Source organism: Perna viridis, chromosome 2 (assembly GCF_037379345.1).
Source record: "Perna viridis isolate PV_CMFRI_1.1 ecotype Kerala chromosome 2, ASM3737934v1, whole genome shotgun sequence".
NCBI classification, from domain to species: Eukaryota; Metazoa; Mollusca; class Bivalvia; order Mytilida; family Mytilidae; genus Perna; species Perna viridis.
The window spans coordinates 29045921-29052938 of record NC_142446.1 but is presented as its reverse complement, the minus strand read 5'-3'; positions in this window follow the sequence as shown (position 1 = coordinate 29052938).

The window sequence follows — 7018 nt, the reverse complement described above, 5'->3', positions numbered from 1 at the left end:
ACCGGTTCGCCCTGGGTGGTTTCGCTCTAAATCTTGTTCCCCCTGGGTGGTTTCGCCCTGAATTTTGTATATCAAAATTAGATAGTGAAATAAACTAAGTCAAATGTTAAACTGTACAACCAATTAATATTTACCAAATAATGTCTTGTTTTTTTTTGTTTTTTGTTTTTGCTGTTTTTTTTGGGGTTTTTTTGTTTTTGTTTTGGTTTATTTTGTCTTGAGGTCGGACTGTCTGGTTACAAGAAATATACAAGTTGTCTGCCATAAGGACATGTCAAGATGCGAATTCAAGAATGAATATGCCAGTTCGAACTTATGTCTTTTATACATTTTTGGCAATTGTTTGAAGATCAAAAGGTTGCAAGCTGAGTTAAAGCTGAAAATAACATCTACTGTCAATTACTGTCTGAAGAGCCCCGTGCAGGTCCGGGTGTCAAAAGAATAGGCCTGCAGCAGCGCTAAGCTTGTCGTAAAAGGCGACTAAATAGTGCTCAGAAACCTAGCTGGGGGCTAGGCGCTCTGCCCACAGAGCAACTGGGATGTGTGCCCAAGGTAGTGGAATGGGGTACCCCTGGCATGTTACATGCTGGGGTTGTCAGGCTATAATACGGAAAACCTGACCGCAAACCATAGTGGTGCACCGTGTTGGGAAAGATGCCACGTTTCTCGCACGTTAAAGAACCCTGCTGTGGTATTCGATAGGAGTAGGAACCTTGGCGCTCCGCCACAGGAGGCTAAATTGCCTGACCTTACCCATCCCTCCCTTTTTCTAGTGGCATTCAAAATTTGTCGACCCTACTGTCCTTGTGTCCCATCCCGTTTTTCATTTCATCATCATTTCATGTTCATTTTATCATCCGTTTCATGTTCATCGTCTGAATATAGCTGAAATATTGCTGCTCGGACGTTAAACCCCAACAATCAATCAATCAATCTGTTTGAAGAATATTTCTGTAATAACAATGTCCGTTATATTAATTTTCCTAACAATTGAAAAACCAATCAAAATTTCAATAAAATACCTAATTGCTCCTTAATTAGGATTAATTACTTCTTTTCTGCAAACATGTTTTTTTTTAACGATTTCTTTTATTTTTCTTTAGAGTACTAGTTAGTTTATCATGAATAACAAACCCCGTGCAGGTCCGGGTGTTAAAAGAATAGGCCTGCAGCAGCGCTAAGCTTGTCGTAAAAGACGACTAAATAGTGCTCAGAACCCTAGCTGGGGGCTAGGGCGCTTTGCCCACAGAGCAACTGGGATGTGTGCCCCTGGTGGTTGAATGGGGTATCCCTGGTGTGTTACTTGCTGGGGTTGTCAGGCTATAATACAGAAAACCTGACCGCAAACCATAGTGGTGCACCGTGTTGGGAAAGATGCCACGTTCCTCGCACGTTAAAGAACCGTACTGTGGTATTCTCCCGGAGTAGGAACCATAGGGCTCCGCCACAGGAGGCTAAATTGCCCGACCCTACCTACCTCTCCCTATTTCCAGTGGCAATCAAAATTTGTCGACCCCATTGTCCTTGTGTCCCATCCCTTTTTCATTTCGTCATCATTTCATGTTCATTTTATCACCAATTTCATGTTCATCGTCTGAATATAGCTGAAATATTGCTGCTCGGACGTTAAACACCAACAAACAAACAAACAAACATGAATAACAATACCTTTTATTTATTAAAACACCAATCATTTACCTGTTAATTCACAAGGGCGAAACCACTCACCAATCAGGGCGAAACAACTCGGGGCGAACAACTCAGGGCGAACATGTAACTAGGGCGAAACCACCCGATACATTAAATAAGTAATATACCGACCCAAGGAGTTAAATATATATAAATCCTTGGCCGACCACGAGTTTTTTGTTTGTTTGATTTTTTATTGTTGTTTTTTTTTTTCAAAATATGATACTATCCTGACTGCGAGAGATACTATGTAAAAAAAATAATAACGTACAATAGCATAGCAATAGTATGGCTATCCAGGTATTAGCTACTAGCAATACACTCTATTGCGATCGGGAACCAGTCTATAGTATGGCAAGCCAAAGTGGACAAAAATCAATATTTTGTAATATTAGAAAATGAATTTTTAATATTACAAAATCATTTTTTTAATATTAGAAAAGATTTTTTAATATTAGAAATTCATTTTGTAATATTAAAAATTCTTCTAATATTACAAATTCCTGATTTAGTAGTATTATAAAATATGTAATATTACAATATGTGTGATATTTTATAATATTACTAAATCAGGAGTTTGTAATATTAGAAAATGAATTTTTCATATTACAAAATGAATTTCTAATATTAAAAAATCTTTTCTAATATTAAAAAAAATGACTTTGTAATATTAAAAATTCATTTTCTAATACATTGTATTACAAAATATTGATTTTTGTCCACTTTGGCATGCCATAGAAACAGCAAACTAAAAAAAAAATTACTGAGAAGACTGGGGAAATATTTGAAAAGACTGTGGAAGCTGATTATATACCATTCATTTGTTAGGAGAATGCATTTCAATTTTGTCCTTTATCTTGACATTTATGCAGCCATGACGATAGCGCAGAAGTTGGTTGAAAAAATCAAGATAGGGCAAGTTACGCTTCATCGATGACTATGAGGCGCGAAATAAGTCAAAATGATTATTATTTAAGGAGGTCCTTAATTAATTATGGACCTCAACAATTCGATTTCAAGACCTCCTCAATTATTTCTGTAACTCCACAATTTGATTTCGGGAGCTTTTTGAATCTTTCTGGCTCTCCACAATTCGATTCCAGGACCTCCTTTTAATCAAATAAATTTAATTGTTTTATTTCCGGAGGTCCTCAAATATTTCTGGACCTCCACGTTTCGATAATCAGGTTGCAGTCCATAAATAATTCAAGAGGCCCTGAAATCGTATTGTGTAAATAAATAACGATAATTTTGACTAATTCCGCGATGCAGACGGTCATTGCGTAAAAAAATATTAACATTGTTAAAAAAATCTTAACTCCTGAAAGACAACTTAGGACTATGGCAACAGGGATGTTAAAATTATACAAAAAGAAAGCCCAAATTATTTGCATAACATGATTATTTTTTTAAAACATGTAATTATTATTTTATGTATGAGAACTTTGTTGAAATCCCATCTGTAAAAACTACAAGGTATGGGCTAAATCTTTCAGTTATACAGCAGTTAGCTAACAAGTTGTCAAACCACTTTTGAGCACAGTCCTATACCCAGTTTAAAAGTCTCATTAATTCTTGGAATGACAACTGGCGGTACTGTAATGCTTTGTTTGATTCATTTTATTCGTATTCTAATTCTAATTCTTTATTAGCACAAACACATGTACAATAATGTGCAATGGCATGTTGTCATATGAGACACTTACTATATAGCATGTAAAAATAAAGATATATGTGTATACATTGAAATTGTAAGTAACTGTTAGTATTGACTGCTTCAGTAACTCATTTCTTATGTTTGGAATTTACTTATGTAGGAGGTGACCATCTTCAAAATTTTAACTGACTTGCTGTTAAAATTGGGTTTGAGTCGGATCATTTTTATCATAAAATTTACGAATAAATATTTTCAAAATAAATCTTTGTTCTTATTTTAAGCTCCTAATAACAAATGCTGATAGATATTTTTTATTCTCATAATCCACAAATACAATGATACAGAGACATTACATAATAATGAAAAAACAAACAAAAAAAAGACAAGACACACACAACACACACTCCCAATTTACTTCACACACTCCAGGAAAACATTTACTTCTTAAGAAGGTTAAAAGATAAGCCTAGGAAAAATCTGTTTTTTGTGATACATTTTACAAATCTACATAGTTTTTCCAAGCTTATTCTATTTTGGGAACACATAATTTGTCGGTATTTTAAGATATTAGGTCATGTTGATAGGCTTTTGTTAATAAGTTTGTTTCTTTTTCTACTGAAAAAGGGGTATTCCATAATGAAATTTTAGAGTCATTACACTTATTACAGATTCGTTCACCTCTTTCGATCCCATTCGATCGCCCCCTTTCGATTGACAATTTGTGATTTGTAGTTCTGAAAGCACAAAGAGTGAATAAATCCTTGTCTTCAAGAATTGTTAAATAATTTTCAAGTTTGAATTCTGTTTTAAGTAACCTATAATTTACCGCTTTAGGGAAATTTCGGATCATAGTATACCACTCTTTCAATTTTGTTTATAATGCGGCTATTAACCAATCGGTATTAAAAACTGCTTGGTATTACCATATATATGAGTAACCAGTATCGTCCAATATCGTCTTTACATGTTTCAACCAGGAAAACTCATAATTGTTTTCCATATATAATTTGAATAAGATATTATAGGAAATACGCGAAAGTTGTTCTTCTTTTCCATTTAATAGACGCGCCCAATAAGATACCATTCTTACTTTGATATCAACATGCACTGGCATTGTGCTAAGTTCACCATATATCATTTAGTTGGGTGTTGATGATTTTAATTTGAGTAAGAGTTTGCAAAACTTTAGTTGAACCTTTTCTAGGCATGATATTGATTTGCTAAATCCCCATATTTCAGCCCCATACAGTAAAATAGGTTTAACCATTTTATCGAAGAGGTCGATTTGACACAGCTGACAAATTATGTGTTCTTCTTTTCAGAACTTCATACATTGCTTTTCTAGCCTTTTCTTCCTGCTTTTAATAGCTTTATTGAAGTTTCCTGTCCTGTTTAGTAAAATTCCAAGGTAATTAAACTCATTTGGTTTCCAAATCTGATCCATTTAAATAAAACTTAGGATTTTGACTTTGTCTACCGCATGAGAAAATCATAATTTTGTGGGTTTTTTTTTGTTTTTTTTTTCAATATTAATTTTGAGCCTCCAATTTTCACAATATCTATTAAATGCATTTAAAATTTCCCGTAAGCCCATGGCGGACTCTGCCATCAGGACAGTATCGTCGGCGCACAAGAGAATAAAAAGTTTAAGAAAATGATCTAGTTTGTCGTGAAAACAATTTGAAATATTATCTAGTCCTGATAAATTAGCATTTTCTAGAAAGATTTGCCAATCGTTGAGATAAAGTGCAAAAAGAAAAGTTGAGAGATTTTCACAATTTCTGACACCCGTATTACATTGGAAATAATCCGACTTGCGACTTATCATTCTTATATATAATACAGTATTTTACATTTGTATACATATTTAGAATAACATTATAAATTTTACCATTTTTATGGCTAAGTAATATCTTAAAGTGCATCTCTCAATACCGTATCAAAAGCCTTTTCAAAATCTACGAAGGCACAAAATATTTTTTTTTCCTTTTTGCTTTAAGAATTTCAAAAGAGAAAAAAATGTGTGAGTAGTTGAGTTTGATTTTCTGAATCCCATTTAATTGTTGTTCAGAATATTGTTTTCGTTTGAGAAGGTGTACAGTCTGTTGTTCAAAATAGCAATGTAAAGCTTCCCAAGACTACTTAGAATTGTGATTGGTCTAAACAAATCTCTAGTGTTTAAATTATGATTATTTCATGTTTATAAAATATAGGCATGTGCTGCATGAATGTCTTTAGCTCACTAGCGCTTGTGTTACGCGACTTTATGTTGTGAACGATACCTACTTTGTGTAATCTGTAACAGTAACTCAGAAGTATTGAACCAATATTACTCAAACCATACACATTGGTTATATACTTCATCATGATATGCACCTCTTTTCGGAGAAACTTGATTATTTGTTATCTATATTATTGGCATGTTGAAGTTAGTTATTTTTTGTCACTTTAAGTTGTGAATGGTGCCTACATTGCGTAATCTTTAACTCAAAATATGTTGATCCAATATTATTAAACTTATTACAGTGTTTATACATACATATTGAAGATGTGCACTTTAAATCATTGAGCATTTAAATAAATTTTTCTTACTTTTTTGGCATGTTGAACATAGGCATTTTTTTTTCGGTAATATATGCTATCATTAGGCCATTACACCATGAAAATTTGTAACATACACTAGTTATTTAAATCTACTTAGTGTCTATATGCATATAGACACTGAAAAAAATGACAGTGACGCAGGTCCAGACATGTAGTGGTCTTGTTTTATTTGTTTCAGTCTTGCACCGGAGTGTTGAGTTCTTTTATTTTCTGAAATAAGTCAATCATTTACATTGGTGAGTGAAAATTTTGCAACGAAGACCGACGATTTTTTTTAATTTAAGCTTGTATATCTTGTGTCACTTAGCTCTTCAGTTTGTTATTCGCGTTGCATAGAACATCTTGTTACCTTGGCCCCACTTAAAAGTCATACACACTGTCCTATTACACTATTGTAGGAAGTTACTAAAGTGGGTGCTATAGAACCTTACAAAACTGATATTTATCTACATCGTCTAAATTTGGGTCTGTTAGCTAGTTATCTTTTTATTTTGTTTTGTTTGTTTTGTTTTGTTTTGTTTTTGTTTTTGTTTTGGGGGTGAATCTTTGGGAATAAACTGAATGGCCACTTCAACACATCACCAGTGAACATGATTGACTCGAACCTTTCAACAGGCTATGATGTCGATGGCTCATATTGTACGCTTGTATATTTATTTACTCAACACTTAAAAAGTTTTACGAACGCTTCAAGGGAGTCACTGATAGTGTGTTTATCGTAATAACGATTCCTCATCCTCTTCTGTATGCAGGGTGTGATTATGAGCGATTAGTGGGTCTCATCAGAATTTGTCTACTTCTTGTCCTATGTTCCAGTATTTTATTTGGAGCCAGGGTCTCTCGATTTTTTGTGGTAGATAATTATTGATGGATGTCATATTAAGGCTAAGCAAGGATACTTTTGTTTTGTTTTTCTGGTCGATCGGGAGAACAGTGGGTTCGCACTACCCTTTTTTTTATATATAAAAAAAAGAGTCCAAGTCCAAATCAGAACAGTTGTACTAGTATGTATCGAGGTGTGTTTAATAAAGTAGTGCCTTCGCGAGTTCATACTATAAAAGTTTCCCT